Source organism: Martes martes, assembly GCF_963455335.1.
Source record: "Martes martes genome assembly, chromosome: 3".
NCBI lineage: Eukaryota > Metazoa > Chordata > Mammalia > Carnivora > Mustelidae > Martes > Martes martes.
In genome coordinates, this window is record NC_137890.1 from 118,067,439 (window position 1) to 118,085,716 (window position 18,278).

Below are 18,278 nucleotides of genomic sequence, written 5' to 3' on the forward strand. Positions count from 1 at the left end.
TAGTTCTTAAGAAATCTCTTGGTAATCCACTTTCAAGCCTCTCCAGTTTATTCAATAATAATTCAAGTTTGCATTGGTCCCAGAGTAAGTCCCCTCTCTGTAACATGATTTCAGTGTTTAAACTATAATTAAGCACTTAAAATGTTTTAGAACATAGTTATCAAGGCATCGACACATTACATAAGTTTATTTTTTTTTCCCTCTCAGATAAATGTTATAAATGTGTCAGCATGAGCCACAGTGTTACACAATGCATTATGCATAGTGAGTTGGTCAGCATTATCTTCACCCTGTTCTGCTTAGGAGACAAAGTTGAGATTACATAAATTAAACCACTTTGTCATGTGTTGATTCCCTTACTCAGTTCTATCTGCCTAAGAGTGTAGTCACTTCTGCAAAAGTAAAATCAAGGACAGATTTTGTTCTATAGGTATATAAGAATTCATAAAAATATGAAGGTAATATTCTATTTATTTAGGAAAGCATAATATTTAAAGTGAAACTAATATAAGCAATATGGCAGAACTTACAGCATTTTAAAAATAGAAATATCTTTAGAAGTGCTTTAATTTGGCCCTTTTATTTTGTAGTTGATGCTGTTAGCCAACAAGCTAGGTGATTTTCTCCAAAGTGGCAAAGCATAGGATTAGGCTAGAACTCAGGCTCTCTGAGGATCCAAATCTGTAGGTAAATTATCAATCCCTCTTTGAGAAAAATGAAAATGCTTTAATAACTTTCAATCACAGAAAATATTTGCTATATAATCACATTTATATATTTTCTCAAAAAATTAGTATAAATATTCAGCATCCTACAGCTATAAAGAAAATAATTTTACAACTTGGGACAATGGTTTGAATTTGAATCATTTTTTGCACCTAATTAGTGGCCCTCATGAACTTTCCATTGTTGTAAGAAACTTCAAAAACTCAAATTACGCTGGGTGGTAAGAGGAGGGTGGGAGTTAATTACAGAAAAAAACACTCAAAGAAATAATCAGTGTTGGCTCAGAGGAACAGGAATTGCTTCTGAAAGCAACATCACAATGGCTGCCCAAGGAGAACCCAAGTCCAGTTCAAATTTGTACTGGCTGGTGATGGTGGTACTGGAAAAACTACATTTGTGAAATGTTATTCTGACTGGTGAATTTGAGAAGTATGGTGCTCTTGGGTATTGAGGTCCATTCCAACAGAGGACCCACTAAGTTCAATGTAGGGGATATGGCTGGTCAGGAGAAAATCGGTAGGCTGAGAGATGGTACTACATCCAAGTCCAGCATGCCATTATAAGGTTTGATGTAAGAGCAAGGGTTACTTACAAGAATGTGTATAACTGACACAGAGATCTGGTATGAGTATATGAAAACATCCCCATTGTGCTGCGTGGCAACAAAGTAGACAGCAAGGACAGGAAAGTTAAGGCCAAATCTATTGTCTTCCACGAAAAGAAAAACCTTCAGTACTAGGGCATTTCTGCCAAAAGCGACTACAACTTTGAAAAGCCCTTCCTCTCTCTTGCTTGAAAACTGTTTGGAGACCCTAACTTGGAGTTTGTTGTTGTGACAGCTATTGCCCTACCAGAGGCTGCCTGGACCCAGCTTTGGCAACACAGTATGAGCAGGATCTAGAGGTTGCTCAGACAAATGTTCTCCCAGATGAGGATGATGACCTATAAGAAAGTACAGCTGGATCCCAGTGTCAGAAGTCTAGATTTATAGGCAACTGTCCTGTGATGTCAGTGGTACACCACCTTGGTAACTTTATTTTATAGCTAAACAGAATATGTGCTTAATCTTTGGGATGCTGAAAGAGATGAATGGGCTTTGGAGTGAATGTGGCAGTTTCAAAAGCACCTCCGTTTTTTGGACCTGCATATTTAGCTGTTTTGAAGTATAGTAGTATCCTTCCTAAATTTCAAATACAAGACTACTATAGTCACATCACAGTATCCATTGGTGAAATCTTGTTTGTTACTGTCATTCCCATTTCTTTTCATTTAGAATCAGGATAAAGTTGTATTTTTTTTTTTTTTAAATCAGCTTTGTAGGGAATTCTTCTCCAGGGGGTAGGTGGAGAATGCTTTCTTTCCAATAGATCCAACAAAAGTCCTAGAATATAGTCTCCAGGGCTCTGACTAAATCACCTTCTTGTCCCTGAATTAATCATAAGGATACCATGTCTTGATTGCTCAAGCCTGGGTCACATGGCCACAGGGTTTGACTCAATCTCACTCAAAACACACAGAATACAAATGGGGAAATAATGGTTTTGCCAGAAGATGTGAAAATAAGTGCTGGGCATGCCAAAAAATGACAGATGTCCTCCAATGCACTGTTTAAGCAGAGAGCGAAGTTTGGGGCCTCTTTCCTTTATCTTCCAATTTATCCCTAGAAATAGTTGTTATGGATTATCTTCTAGTACATTAGCAGGAGCACATTCAAAGGGCGGGTAGAATCACAATGTGGTACTACATGTTACATGGACGATTCCCTCTCTCACTCTCTCTGTCTGTGGGATAGAAATAGTAAGTGGCAGAAAGTCCAGGAAGACCCAGATTTCTTAGGATTTCTAAGAATGTTTCTCTGTTCCATTTCTCCTGTGCCACCTTAAATCATCGTGGTAAGAGCCAAAAAAAGGTTTTGATGATGTAGAGGAAGGAGAGTTTGTAAAAAGGAGCAATCTTTATCACAGAGTTAGGACTGAAGCTTTTTAAGCCTAACTAGCTTAAGAAAAGAATGCTCCATGTGATCCAGTCCCATCTTGGATTACTGCTATCAGCTCTCCACTCTCAGTCTATAATAGAATTATACCTTCCTAACCTTTTCCATTTGCCTTTGCAGTGCCTGGCTCTTGGGGTGTTGTGTATTCCCCTGCCACTCCAGCTTCGGGCTTATCTATATGATTTGCTTTCACCAGGGCCATGTAAGTGAGTATAACGTGTGTGTCTCTAATCAGGGGCTTGAAACCAGCTTGTATGGTTTGGCTTGTGCTCTTGTGCTTCTGCCATCTGTCATCAGAAGATCTTGCCTGGGTCTCAGAATGAAAGATATGTGGAGCAGATGTGAAGCTGACTTGCTGAATGAAGAACAGCCACCCCAGCAACCTCCCAGACATCAAGACCATCTCTCATTGTAAATCACTGGGATTGCTGGGCTGTTTGTTAGGCTGGTTTATCATGCAAAACTCACTAAAACAACATCGTACACAAGTTATTATGCATTATGGTTTTGGACCAGACACAAAACTAAGAAAAATGTCATTTTCAAACATTAGAGCCATGACTCGCATAGTCTCTTTTCAGAGTACTATCACAGTACTAAAGAAAAAAAAAATAAGTCTAAAAGCCAAAGAATCAAATTAACCATGGATCTTTATTTGCATATCTCCAATAGCTTGAGGTTGATATTATTAATCAACACAAGGATTTTAATAACGTCCCCTCTCTTTTCTATCTTTGTTCCATGCATCATACAGCTGGCCTTAACACTTCTTAAACCAAATATTTTTCCTGCAAACCCAAATACTTCACCCTAATCTACCACCTTTAATCCTATGCTACCTTTTCTTTTTTCTTTTTCCTAATTTAACTGACGGAACAAAGAGCTGTTTTGGCAAACAAGGATTTCCCTTGGAGAACTGGGTGGGAGAAATTAGGTCAGAAAAGAATTCTCTGATAGGCAGGGAGAGAACTGCCAGATCTTCCCAAATGCTTTCCTTGGGAACTACCTGGGAAGAAGTGACTGGTCATAGCCAGTATCTGCTTATATTTGCTCCCCCGATCCTGTTCACGTCAGTCAGCAAATGTCATCTTAATATAAAAATTTTCAAGTTACTATTTTTGTATATTCCTGTTTTTTTACTGAGTTTTTAATTATAGAAAGAAACAGTTTTAAGAAAGTGAACTGCAAAATTATGAAAGAAAATATTAATAAACTTAACTTTCCTCCTCCAATCTATTTCTGAAGTAATCAGTGTCCAATGGTGTCTGTTCTTTGAAATATTTATCTATATAAATATATCATGATTTTCTACTCTTTTCTATAAAGTGAACTCTATTATCCACTTTCATCTAAGATGTGTTCCCCTTCCACATAAAATATGTGAATGATGTCTCTTCATGGAAATATGTCTAATCTGATTTTCATTAAATCTAATTAAATCTAGTTTTCATTAAAACTAGCTGCATGATATGCCATGTTTTATATTTATCAAAAATTCTTCAACCAAGCTTTCTTAATTAATGCTTAGTTTATTTCTTGTTTTTTTGTTTGTTTTAGCATTACATGCAAAGCGAAGTCAATGAGTAAAGATGTGTAATATTACAGGGGAGAGAGAACCAATTATTGAGTCAATTATATAACTGCCATATATGGTCTTTTATAATATGTATATGTATGTGTTCTGTCTTGATCTTTGATCTTTTTAAATTCTTTTGCTTTATTGTTTCTGAACTTCCAGACTGCCCTCAACAAACCACTGGGACCAAAGTCTCATTAGACTTTTACATATTATTTTTAATATTTTTGTCAAATCTTGCAAGAGAGTAAGTTTTTATGTGGAAAAGGAAATGAAGAAAATAGCAATCTTAGGGGCACCTGGGTGGCTCAGTGGGTTAAAGCCTCTGCCTTCAGCTCAGGTCATGATCCCAGGGTCCGGAGATGGAGCCCCACTTTGGGCTCTCTGCTTGGCAGGAAGCCTGCCTCCCCCTCTCTCTGTGCCTGCCTCTCTGCCTATTTGTGATTTCTGTCTGTCAAATAAATAAATAAATAAATAAAATAGCAATCTTAAAAAAATATTTATCTAACTATAATATAAATGAGTTAAAAAGGAAGACTAAACACACTAAAGACAAATTTCATCTAAATTATAACTTTTTATGGAAGGAAAGACCTAAACAGATGACTCTGTGTGAAAGACATTTTGGAAATCAAATACAGTTCAATATGTTATATCAGCCAACAGCCTAAGGTAGTTGTACTATTCAAATTATCCTTTGACCTGATATTAGATGGCAGAATTTCTGAAGCAAAATAGGTTGTACTATAATCTTTAAGATGCACTCAAATTTCATAGTTGATAGAGCAAAATTTTGTGTTTTTTTTTTTTCCTCTATGTAGGACACAGGATCACCACTTTCCTTTCCGATGGTAAGAAAGTAGTGAAGTGTGGCCAAAACAAAGTCTGAGTTCCTATTACACCTTAGGTAAATTTCAAAACAACCATTTTCTATCTCGTTGCATGAAACAAATCACAGTAACAAATCTGAACCTGTTCCTTCCATCACAAAGTTCTTGACAAATATATAGCTTAACATTAGCCATACTAAGAACATTCCTATTTTAAATAAAATAAAAAAATGTTTAAATGCGAAGAGTTCCTGATTTTATTCAAAATCAGTCTTGGAGAACTAATTCCTTAGCTTCCCTTAAACAAAAATACTGGATTTCTAAACTTTTATATCCTCTATGACTAGATTTTTCCCTAGGACCTGGATGGACACTGCAGAAAGACCTAAAAGAAACTAGTTAAATAACACTTTCCTTCTACATCCGGTCAGAAACCTTTATAATTTTTATTTATTTATTTGAGAGAAAGAGCCCATGAGAGTAGGGAGGGAGGGGCTGAGGGAGAAGGAGAGGATCTCAAGCAGACTCCCTGCTGAGCATAGATTTCCATCTCAGAGCTTGATCTCACACCCTGAGATCATGACCTGAGGCAAAATCAAGAGTCAGGTGCTTAACTAAGTCACCCTGATGCCCCTATAATTTTATAATTGCACATTCATCTTTTTAAGTCAAACTTTATTTTTTCAGAGACATTTCCTTAATCTTAAAAAATGATCTTAGAAATATTGGGAGCTACTGTGGCAATTGATACTGTGAAATACATCTGTATGAAGGAAACTCTAACACATAACAAGCTCCAGGATTTTAAAATAATCTGCCTGAGAGATTACTCACCAAAAGTAACAGTAAAATGAACAAGATGCAACACAATAAAAGAAAGAAAATTAAGATATTTTCTCTTTTTTTTTTTTGATTGTCAAATGATCCTTTATTGAAATATTTTGCTTTATAGTTCTTAACTAACTGGGCATTCCACTGCACCACTATTGATGCCATCTATAATGTCATGAGGTTGGCGGCCATCAATATTGCAGCCCATAGACTGGGAGTCCCCAGGATCTCTTTAATGATGCCAGAGAGTTCTCTGACTCAAGAGTGGTGCCACATCTGTCAGGCAATGTTGAAAATCTCATCGAAAGTGGTTTTTCCACTGTGCTTAACGTTTTCTGTTTCTTCCTGTCTCTGGGCAGTTCCTTGAGGGCTTTGATAATCAGGACAGAGACAGAAAGAACACTTCAAAATGGGCCTGTCCTGAATAGTCAGTTTCACTGCAATCCTCAGACCGTTCCAATCACTGGTCACCTTGGTGAAGTCATAACCAAACCTTTTTGGAGACAGACCCAGCTGGTTGCTCTCCAGGGCCAGGGTAGACGTGGCACTGACTTGGTCACCAGTGCATCTCAGGTATACACTTTGATCTCATTGGGGTTGAACTTGGGAAGCATAGTGGAGGCAGCTGATGTCGAATGAACCCAGATTCAGGATGACTGAAGACAGGTGCACCTTCACTTCCTCTCAGCCAGGAATCATATTAATGATTCCCATAGGATTATCAAAAATCAAGCAAAATTAATACAACCCTGTAATTATAAGAGGTATTAGTTAAAACAGGATACTGTGGCATGACCCTATCAGGTGAAAGCCAGTGACATGGCAGTAAAAGAATTTACCTGAGGCAAAACAAAGGAGATAGAAGTTTATTGAATATACTTCAAGGGACCAGCGGGTAGGTCAGCCAAGGAGAGGCTGTCTACTAGGCACAGTGGTAGGGGGGCCTATAGTTAAGGGGGAAGGTGAGAAAGTATGGAAACATATGGAATTTTCTTTTCTTGATAACTGTGTCTGAGAGTAAGTAAACTATTGGTCAGCTAGGGCTTATGGATATTTGAGGTGGGTCACCTAATGCGTTGGTTTGCCTTCAGCCAGGTGGGGTGGGGGCACTGTGGGCACTTCTACCCCACTCAGGTTTCCAGTGTTCAAGTTGGTTGCCTAAACGCAGGCTCTACAGGTACATTTGTTATTAAAATGGTCTGTAAAAGGAAGATTCAATGATGGATTAACTTGCAAAGACCAATTAGAAAGTCATCCTTAAATAAAATAGAGTAAATTTTAAAATAATTTTTTAAATAATATAACTAAACTAGTGAATGCTGGAATCAACAGCATTCAAGGACAACTTGACTTACTTTTCTTTTTTTTTTAACCACAGACTTTAATCTGCCAAATTATTTTTTTCTAGAAATAAAAATTCAGTCTGGCCTAATATCAAGGCTTAATTTTTCATTTACTTCTAAACTTTCTTGCTTTCTCTGCTTCGGTCTGTGTTAGGATGGGAAATCTTAATATGAGAAGGGCCATGATTGGATTTCCACTGTTTCCACAGTCTGTTCTTCTCACACTTCTCCCTGACTCATTTTGCTGAAATTTGGGTTAGAGCGAAGGAAAGAAGGAAGGAAAGAACAAGATGAAAGTCTCTTAGTGTTTCTGGTCCCTTTATTCTGTCATATATAAAACAAATAAAAATATCATATTTCATCACCTCAATAATTATAACTCTTCCCTTTTTTATTCAAATAAAAATAAAGAGTCCCAAGAAGGAGGTGAAAAGCCAAATGCAAATTTCACTTGTCTCAACATTTTTTTCTAGGGCTTTTGTCTTAACAGCAGGCTTCAGACCGCTGAATATAAAATATATGTGTGTGTCATATATTCTGGTTTTATACACAGTCTCCTCTCTGGCAAATTGGTTTTAGTAAAGATGCATAGATTAGCACTTCCCAGATCAGCTGAGATAAACATGAAATAAGTAGTAAATAGCTAGATTTCTTTTCTGTCCCACTGCTTATCACCAAAAAGTGCCTACTGAATAGATCAGGTACTATCATAGTTCACTATGATGTGAACAAGACAGAACAAAATTCCTGACCTCACAAAGCTTAGGTCCTGTAGAGTGGTAACAGACAATAAATAATAAATATAATAGGAAAAATAACACAAATCAGGCTAAAGCAGATATGGCATGTGCCGTGGGTGGGGGAGGGGTTAATTAACAGGTTGCTATTTTAAATTGTGTGATCACACACAATAGGCCTCATTGAGAAAGTAACATCTGAGCAAAGACAGGAAGCAGGTAAGTGAATGAGCCAGAAGGAAGAGGAAATATTTTATGCAAAATTACTGATATAGGAGCTTATTCAAGGAGTAACAAGAGGGCCTGAATATTCGATGCTCCATGATTGAGAAGGGATTAGTCAATGCTGCATTCATAAAGCTAAGGTGGAAATGAGGTGGCCCATCCAGCCGGGTCTCTTCAGTCATTGCAAAACTCTTTTACTCATATGGATGGAGAAGCATTTCTGAGTTCAAATGAGGTAAATTGGGCAAACTGAATTACAATTTTAAAAACCCAGGCTACTGTGTTGAGACTGGGTACAGGGAAAAACCATGAATAAGTATTGACTAAATTCCACTGTGGTAGCAGGCAACACTAAAATTTCAGACGCCTTTTAAAAAGCAAAGAAAAATAAGGCTTTTTTCCCTCACTCACAACACAAAGCCATTGTGGGTCAGCTGTGGCTCTATTCCATGTTGCCTTTTTTTCTGATAGGACAGTGCTATCTAAGACAATGCTGGTCTCACATCAAAGGAAAAAAGACAGGCTGGACCAGGAGTTGACTCTTAAAGTTTCCACACAAAAGTGTCCTGTGTTACTTCTAATCACATTTTATTGACCACAGCAAGTCATGGGATCAAATCTGACATCAAGACCTCCCACAACTACGGGCAAATCCAAAAGAAAGGCATGCAAATATTTGGAATCAAAATATAATTCTCCAAAATATGGGAGAGAAAAAGAAGGGGGATTATTTAGAAACTTACTACAAAATTCTGGGTGAGAGATGATAATGCCTAGTTCCATACCAATTACATCTCCATTGGTGGAATCTTGATATTGCCAAAGGTATCAAATGGAAAAGAGCTAGGGAAGTAGCCAAAAAGAAAGGTTCATGTAAGGATAAAAATGTCATAGAGGCCTATAATAGGAAAAAGCGAAGATCAAGAAAGGGGTAGAGGGAATTTAGTGAGAGAAAAACGTAAAAACAAATCACAAATCAGAGAAATAGTATAAAATTATATCTGAGCATTTAAAAAATATAATTTAGTTTTATGAATACTTAAAATGAAAATTCCATGGAGTGGGGGTTGGGGGGAGATACCAAATAAACTTAAATTCTAGAGAAGAGACTTTGATAACCTCTGTATTACTTTTTGCAGACTCATCTGACTTTGTAATTCAGATGTAACAGTTTGTTAATAGCATGCCAATTTTCCCTCCTTTATTCAATTTGCTCTGTTATCTTAACTTGACAGCAGGATCTCTCTGTTAAATCAAGTATTTCATTATCCCTGATTCTACTAGATGTTGTTAAATCAAGTATTTCATTATCCCTGATTCCACTAGATGTTGTGAACATGTGTAGAAAGGTGATAAAATTCAACTTATAATTTCTATCCCAACTTTTCATACCACATTCCTTTGTAGACTCTTTGGACAACAGTGAATCCCAAAGCTTAATGTAATTATGTTCCTCCTTTTATCTGCGACAACCGGCTTATTCATTTATGTTTATTCCTTACAGATACCAAGAATAATGCTAAATGCTAGGAGTGATAATAAAAAAAGAACTACCCCTGTGACATTCTTATAGTTCACAGGTAAAGATAAATAAGATTTATTAAGGTAAATGTTATGTTGGAGGAATACATAATATGCAAAGATAACAGAGAAAGAAGGATGCTTTAGGTGAATCTGGGGCTTTTCATTGAAAAAAAGATAACCATGAATGAAAGTTCAAGCAGAAGAAAAAGGATACTAAAGAACACATGATAAAGTGAAAAGTATTTGAGTAACAGAAATAAATCGTTGAAAAATAACATGTAAAGGGGCAGTGAAAGCAGATGTGACTGAACAGACAAAAAGGAGCCTTTGTGCCACCCCAGGAAATCCAGGATTAAGCAGTGACCGAGGAGCCACTGAAGAGATTCAGGCGGGAAAGCAGCATGATTCCATGTTTATAGAGCAGTTGTTGGTTGCTTTAAATAAATGATCATTGCTTTTTTACTTATCATTGCTTGTGAAACACATGGAAAGGTTCTCTGCAGTGAGCAGTCATGGAAATCTGTCCTGGCACTCAAATATAAACAAGACCAAAAGGCCCAGCATCCCAGTGTTTTGCCAGCCTCAGAACTCTAGTTTCTCTCTGTCAGTTTCTAATGTCTCAGGACTCCATGGTACGCCTCTCAGATTCTCTCTTCATTTCACAGCTCTCCAATTTCCAGTTTACTGAGTCAGCTTGATCTTCCAAATTTTGGCACATTTATTATATAACATAAAAAAAAAAACCCACATGTTTGTTAGTATCCCATTAGATATCTCTAAAATAGCATGAGCTTTTAAGCTAATAGTGGCAGAGGCAATTTTACCAAAATTTTCATTTCTTCTTAAAAGTTTGAATTCTATGATTGACAACAAAATTTTCTCAAGGAAAGTAATACCAAATATCCAAACCAAAATAATTACAGTTTGTCATTTTTCAAATGAGATGGTGTTTCATGGAGAAAGTAGCTGGCTCAGCTCACAACTCATCACACGAGGATTTTTCCTTGAAACAATGATCATGCTTTGGTATACAGTAGAAGTGCTCCCCACATCATCTTACACACTATTAAAACTTTTTCTACTGGGTTGTCTTTTTAAAATTACATGTGGGAGCAATCTATACTTTCTCCACTGGATATAAGACCTCCCTCACTGGATCTATGTGTTATATATATTTTCCTTTACTCCCTAGCTTGCCTTTCCACTTTTAAGTATCTTCCAATAAGTGTTAAGTTTAGAATTTTCATGCAGATTATAATTTTCTTTTCCTCCAGGGTTACTGATTCTCTGTCCTTCTTTTAAAGAAATATATATTTTTTAATCTGAAGATCATCAAGATACTTTCCTATATTTACTCCTTAAAAAAATGTTTTCTAGGGGCACCTGGATGCCTCAGTCATTAAGCATCTGCCTTTGGCTCAGCCCTAATCCCAAGGTCCTGGGAGTGAGCCCCGCATTGGGCTCCCTGCTCAGAGGGAAGCCTGCTTCTCCCTCTCTAGCTCCTCCTGCTTGTGTTCTCTCTCTTGCTGTGGTTTTCTCTGTCAAAAAAATAAAATCCTTAAATAAATAAATAGTGTTTTGTAGTTTTCAGGTTAGAGGTGTTGTCTATGTTTAATTAGTTTTATTCTTAGGTATTTTATATATTTTGATGCTATGGCAAAAGATACCTTATTTTCTCATTTCTTATACTTTGTTGGTCTTATTTAAGAATATGAGTTTTATATATCTTTGTCCACTTAATACATCAATAATGGCTATAGTTTTGCTATAGTCTTTTGAAATTTTTACATATGCAGTCATGTCCCACGCAAATAATGACAGGGTTTTGTGGGTTTTTTTTTTTTTTTCATTTTCTTCAAATTACAAACTTTTATTCCTTTGTCATGCCTCACTTTACTGACTGGAAACTCTAGGAAAATCCTGGATGGAATAAATGGTAATAGGTATTGGTTCAAGAAGACTTTTCTTAAATATATCTTTTTCATAGTTTTAATTTTTGTTTTTGGTTTTTTTTAGAATCATAATCAAATACTATGGCCTATAAGATCTCTTACGTAACAATGAGCAGGTAAAGTGGAAGATGGACAACAGAGTGCAGAAAGGAAAAACAAGTTATCTAAAAAGAAATCTGCCATTTACAAAGGGAATCACTGAGACTGGCAATCCTGTCTTACGGATCTTAGGGCACTGGCAGTTACAGGTGTGGTAGAAAGATCATTCTGGAATACATCCCCTTCCCCTAAAAACACATCAAAACAAAGCTATGTGTGTGACTTGAAAGAGGTGTCCTAATAAACTGTAAAACTAGAAGGCCAAATAAATCCCTCCCTAGGATCTCCACTTCCATCCTTAGACCTAACCCTTTTCTCATACCACCACCATCTCAAAACCTCTTCTTTGCAGGAATGAACCAGCAGAAAACAAGAAAATGGCAAAAGCAGACAAGCGCATACATTCTTATATAAATAAGTCTGTGGATGCAATTTCTCAATTTTGAGTCAAAAACTATGACATTTAAATCATAATATATCCTAACAGATTGTCTTCCAAAAAAGATTATACCAATTCACATTCGGATTTGTAATAGATTATTTTTTCTTATGTCTGTCAACATTTATGTTTTCAAATATTTTAATAGATTGCCAATCTTCCAGATAAAATGTTATCTCATTCTTATTTTAATTTGCCTTTCTGTGAGTACTATGAAGTTGATCATGGTTTTTTTATTAATTATTTTTATTAACATATAATGTATTATTTGCCCCAGGGGTACAGGTCTCTGAATCATCAGGCTTACACACTTCACAGCATTCACCATAGCACATATCCTCCCCAATGTCCGTAACCCAGCCACCCTCTCCATACCCCCTTTCCCCAAACAACCCTCAGTTTGTTTTGTGAGATTAAGATCTCTTATGGTTTTTCTCCCTCCCGATCCTATCTTGTTTCATTTTATCCTTCCCTACCCCCCAAACCTCCAACTCAGCCTCTCAAATTCCTCATATCAGGGAGATCATATGAAAATTGTCTTTCTCTGACTGACTTATTTTGCTCAGCATAATACCCTCTAGTTCCATCCATGATGTTTCAAATGGCAAGATTTCATTTCTTTTCATGGCTGCATAGTATTCCATAGTATGTAGTATTCCATACATATACAGTATTCCATTCTGTATATGTGTGTGTATATATATATACACATATATACCGAGGCGCCCCGATGTGATATATATATACATATATATACATATATATACCTGTATATATATACATACATATATATGTGTGTGTGTGTATATGTATATATGTATGTATATATGTGTATGTATATATGTATATATGTGTATATATGTATGTATATGTGTATATATATATATGTGTGTGTGTATATATATATGTATATATATATCACATCAGGGTGCTTTGGTGGCTCAGTAGGTTAAAGCCTCTGCCTTCGGCTCAGGTCATGGTCCCAGGGTCCTGGGATCGAGCCCCGCATCGGGCTCTCTGCTCATCATGGAGCCTGCCTCCCCCTCTCTCTCTGCTTGCCTCTCTGCCTGCTTGTGATCTCTGTCTGTCAAATAAAAAAATAAAATCTTTAAAATATATATATGTATGTATGTATGTGTGTGTGTGTGTGTATATATATATATATATCTCACATTGTCTTTATCCATTCATCTGTTGATAGACATCTAGGTTCTTTCCATAGTTTGGCTATTGTGGACATTGCTGTTATAAACATTCGGGTGCACATGCCCCTTCGGATCACTACATTTGTATCTTTAGGGTAAATACCCAGTAGTGTAATTGCTGGGTTGTAGGGTAGCTCTATTTTCAACTTTTTGTGGAACCTCCATACTGTTTTCCAGCTGGCTGCATCAGCTTGCATTCCCACCAACACTGAAGGAGGGTTCCCCTTTCTAAACATCCTCACCAACACCTGTAAATTCCGTACTGTTTAATTTTAGCCATTCTGACTTTGTGAGGTGATATGTCATTGTGGTTTTGATTTGTATTTCCCTGATGCCGAGTGATGTTGAGCACATTTTCATGTGTCTGTTGGTCATCTGGAGGTCTTCTTTGCAGAAATGTCTATTCATGTCCTCTGCCCATTTCTTGATTGAATTATTTGTTCCTTGGGTTTTGAGTTTGGTAAGTTCTTTATAAATTTTGGATCTAGCCTTTTATCTGATAAGTTGTTTGAATATATTTTCTCCCATTCTGTCAGTTGTCTTTTGGTATTGTTTACTGTTTCCTTTGCTGTGCTAAAGCTTTTGATCTTGATGAAGTCCCAATAGTTCATTTTTGCCCTTGCTTCCCTTGCCTTTGGCGATGTTCCTAGGAAGAAGTTGTTGCGACTAAATTAGAAGAGTTTGCTATTGTGTTGTCCTCAAGGATTTTGATGGATTCCTTTCTCACATTGAGGTCTTTCTCCATTTTGAGTCTGTTTTTTGTGTATGGTGTAAGGAAATGGTCCAGTTTCATTTTTCTGCATGTGGTTATCTGATTTTCCCCATCCCAAGAGATTGTCTTTTTTCCTTTCAACATTCTTTCCTGCTTTGCCAGAGATTAGTTGACCATAATGTTGAGGGTCTATTTCTGGGCTCTCTATTCTGTTCCACTGATCTATGGGTCTGTTTTTGTGCCAGTACCATACTGTCTTGATGATGACAGCTTTGTAATAGAGCTTGAAGTCTGGAATTGTGATGTCACCAACTTTGGCTTTCTTTTTCAACATTCCTTTGGCTATTCGGGGTCTTTTCTGGTTCCATATAAATTTTAGGATTATTTGTTCCATTTCTTTGAAAAAAAATGATATTTTGATAGGGATTGCATTAAATAGGTAGATTACTTTAGGTAGCATAGACATTTTCACAATATTTGTTCTTCTAATGCATGAGCATGGAACATTTTTTTCATTTTTTGTGTCTTGTTAATTTCCTTCATGAGCTCCTTATAGTTTTCTGAGTACAGATTATTTGCCTCTTTGGTTAGGTTTATTCTTAGGTATCTTAGGTTTTGGGTGCAATTGTAAATGGGACAGGCTCCTCAATTTCTCTTTCTTCTGTGTTGTTGTTGGTGTATAGAAATGCAACTGATTTCTGTGCATTGATTTTATATCCTCACACTTTACTGAATTCCTGTACAAGTTCTACCAGTTTTGGAGTGGAGTCTTTCAGGTTTTCCACATAAAGTATCATATCATATGCTAAGAGTGAGAGTTTGACTTCTTTGCCAATTTGGATTCCTTTTATTTATTTTTGTTGTCTGATTGCTGAGGCTAGGACTTCTAGTACTATGTTGAATAGCAGTGGTGATAGTGGACAGCCCTGCCATGTTCCTGATCTTAGCGAAAGATCTTAGTGATGTTCCTGATCTTAGCGAAAAAGCTCTCAGTTTTTCCCCATTGAGAATGATATTCATGTGGTTTTTTCATAAATGCTTTGATGACATTGAGGTATGTACCCCTTTATCCTACACTTTGAAAAGTTTTGATCACAAAAGGATGCTGTACTTTGTCAAATGTTTTTTAGCATCTATTGAGAGTATCATATGGTTCTTGTTCTTTCTTTTATTAATGTTTTGTATCACATTGATTTACAGATGTTGAACCAACCTTGCAGCTCAGGAATAAATCCCACTTGGTCATGGTGAATAATCCTTTTAATGTACTGTTGGATCCTACTGGCTAGTATTTTGCTGAGAATTTTTGCCTCTGTGTTCATCAAGGATATTGGTCTGTAATTCTCTTTTTTGATGGGATCCTGGTCTGGTTTGGGAATCAAGGTGTTGCCGGCCTCATAAAATGAGTTTGGAAGTTTTCCTTCCATTTCTATTTTTTGGAACAGTTTCAGGAGAATAGGAATTAATTCTTCTTTAAATGTTTGGTAGACTTCCCCTGGGAAGCCATCTGGCCCTGGGCTCTTGTTTGTTGGGAGATTTTTGATGACTGCTTCAATCTCCTTACTGGTTATGGGTCTTGTTCAGGTTTTCTATTTCTTTCTCTTTTTTTCTATTTCTTTCTTCAGTTTTGGTAGCTCATAAGTCTCTAGGAATGCTCCATTTCTTCCAGATTGTCAAATTTGATGGCGTATAGTTGCTCATAATACGTTCTTATAATTGTTTGTATTTCTTTGGTCTTGGTTGTGATCTCTCCTCTTTCATTCATGATTTTATTTATTTAGGTGTCTTCTCTTTCCTTTTTGATAAGACTGGCCAGGGGTTTGTCAATCTTATTAATTCTTTCAAAGAATCAGGTCCTAGTTTCATTGATTTGTTCTACTGTTCTTTTGGTTTCTATTTCATTGATTTCTGCTCTGATCTTTATTATTTCTCTTCTCCTGCTGGTTTTAGGCTTTCTTTGCTGTTCTTTCTCCAGCTCCTTTACATGTAGGGTTAGGTTGTGTACTTGAGTCCTTTTTGTTTCTTTTCTTTTCTTTTTTTTTTTTTTAAGATTTTATCTATTTGACAGACAGAGATCACAAGTAGGCAGAGAGAGAGGAGGAAACAGGCTCCCCATTGAGCAGAGAGCCCGACGTGGGGCTCGATCCCAGGACCCTGAGATCATGACCGGAGCCGAAGGCAGAGGCTTAACTCACTGAGCCACCCAGGCGCCCCGAGTCCTTTTTGTTTCTTAAGAAATGCTTGCATCACTATATATTTTCCTCTCAGGACCACCTTTGCTGTGTCCCACAGTTTTTGAACAGATGTGTTTTCATTATCATTTGTTTCCATAAATTTTTTTTTCAATTCTTTTTAATTTCCTGGTTGACCCTTTCATTCATTAGTAGGATGCTCTTTAGCCTCCATGTATTTGAGTTCTTTCTAACTTTCCTCTTGTGATTGAGTTCTAGCTTCAGAGCATTGTGGTCTGAAAATATGCAGGGAATGATCCCAATCTTTGGGTATCAGTTGAGACCTGATTGTGACCCACGATGGGATCTATTCTGAAGTATGTTCCATGTCAATAGAGAAGAATGTGTATTCTGTTCCTTTGGAATGGAAAGTTCTGAATATATCTCTGATGTCCAACTGGTCCAGTGTGTCATTTACAGCCTTTATTTCCTTGTTGATCTTTTGCTTGGATGATCTGTCCATTTCGGTGAGGGCATTGTTAAAGTCCCCTACTATGATTGTATTATTGTCGATGTGTTTCTTTGATTTTGTTATTAATTGGTTTATATAGTTGGCTGCTCCCATGTTAGGGGCAGATATTTAAAATTATTAGATCTTCATGTTGGTCATACCCTTTGAGTATGATATAGTGCCCTTCCTCATCTTTTATTATAGTCTTTGGCTTAAAATCTAATTGATCTGACATAAGGATTGCCACCACAGCTTTCTTTTGGTGTCCATTAGCATGGTAAATTGTTTTCCACCCCCTCACTTTAAATCTGGAGGTGTCTTTGGGTCTAAAATAAGTTTCTTGTGGGCAATAAATTGATGGGGTTTTTTTGTTTGTTTGTTTTTGGGTTTTTTTGTTGTTGTTTTGTTTTGTTTTTGTTTTTGTTTTTTTATTCATTCTGATACCTTGTGTCTTTTGATTGGGGCAGTTAGTCCATTCACATTTAGGGTAACTATTGAAAGATATGAATTTCAGTGCCATAGTGTTGTCTGTAACATGACTCTTACTGTATATTGTCTCTCTTATATCTCTACTACTTTTAGGATCTCTCTTTGCTTAGAGGACCCCTTTCAATATTTCCTGTAGGGCTTTTATGGTGTTTGCAATTTCTTTTAATTTTTCTTTGCCCTGGAAGATTTTTATCTCTCCTTCTATTTTCAATGTTAGCCTAGCTGGATGTAGTATTCTTGGCTGCACATTTTTCTCATTAGTGCTCTGAATACATCATGCCCACTCTTCCTGTCTTGGCAGGTCTCTGTGGATAAGTCTACTGCCAATCTAATATTTCTACCATTGTATATTACCAACTTCTTTCTTTTTTTTTATTAAATAAATTTATTTTTGAGCACAGGCAGACAGAGAGGCAGGCAGAGGCAGAGGGAGAAGCAGGCTCCCTGCTGAGCAAGGAGCCCGATGTGGGACTTGATCCCAGGACCCTGGGATCATGACCTGAGCCGAAGGCAGCCGCTTAACCAACTGAGCCACCCAGGCGTCCCCTATTACCAACTTCTTATCCCAAGTTGCTTTTAGGATTTTCTCTTTGCAACTAAGACTTGTAAGTTTTACTATTAGATGACAGGGTGTGGGCCTATTCTTATCGATTTTGAGGGGGGTTCTCTGTGCCTCCAGGATTTTGATGCTTGTTCCCTTTGCCATATTAGGGAAATTCTCTACAATAATTTGCTCCAATATACCTTCTACTCCCCTCTCTCCTTCTTTTGGAATCTCAATTATTCTAATATTGTTTTGTCTTATGGTATCACTTATCTCTTGAATTCTCCCCTCATGCTGGAGTAGTTGTTTGTCTCTCTTTTGCTCAACTTCTTTATTCCCCATCATTTGGTCTTCTATATCATTAATTCTCT

At 36.9% G+C, this 18,278-nt stretch overlaps 2 pseudogenes across 2 annotated transcripts; one reads left to right on the top strand and one right to left on the bottom strand.

Moving 5' to 3' along the window:
* Positions 1 to 1,042: 1,042 nt before the first annotated feature.
* LOC308339798 (GTP-binding nuclear protein Ran-like) lies at positions 1,043 to 1,674 on the top strand (annotated as a pseudogene). The gene has a single exon. The product of its transcript is annotated as a GTP-binding nuclear protein Ran-like (transcript).
* Positions 1,675 to 6,080: 4,406 nt separating this feature from the next.
* LOC308339891 (large ribosomal subunit protein uL11-like) lies at positions 6,081 to 6,570 on the bottom strand (annotated as a pseudogene). Its single transcript has one exon. The product of its transcript is annotated as a large ribosomal subunit protein uL11-like (transcript).
* Between the last annotated feature and the right edge of the window lie 11,708 nt (positions 6,571 to 18,278).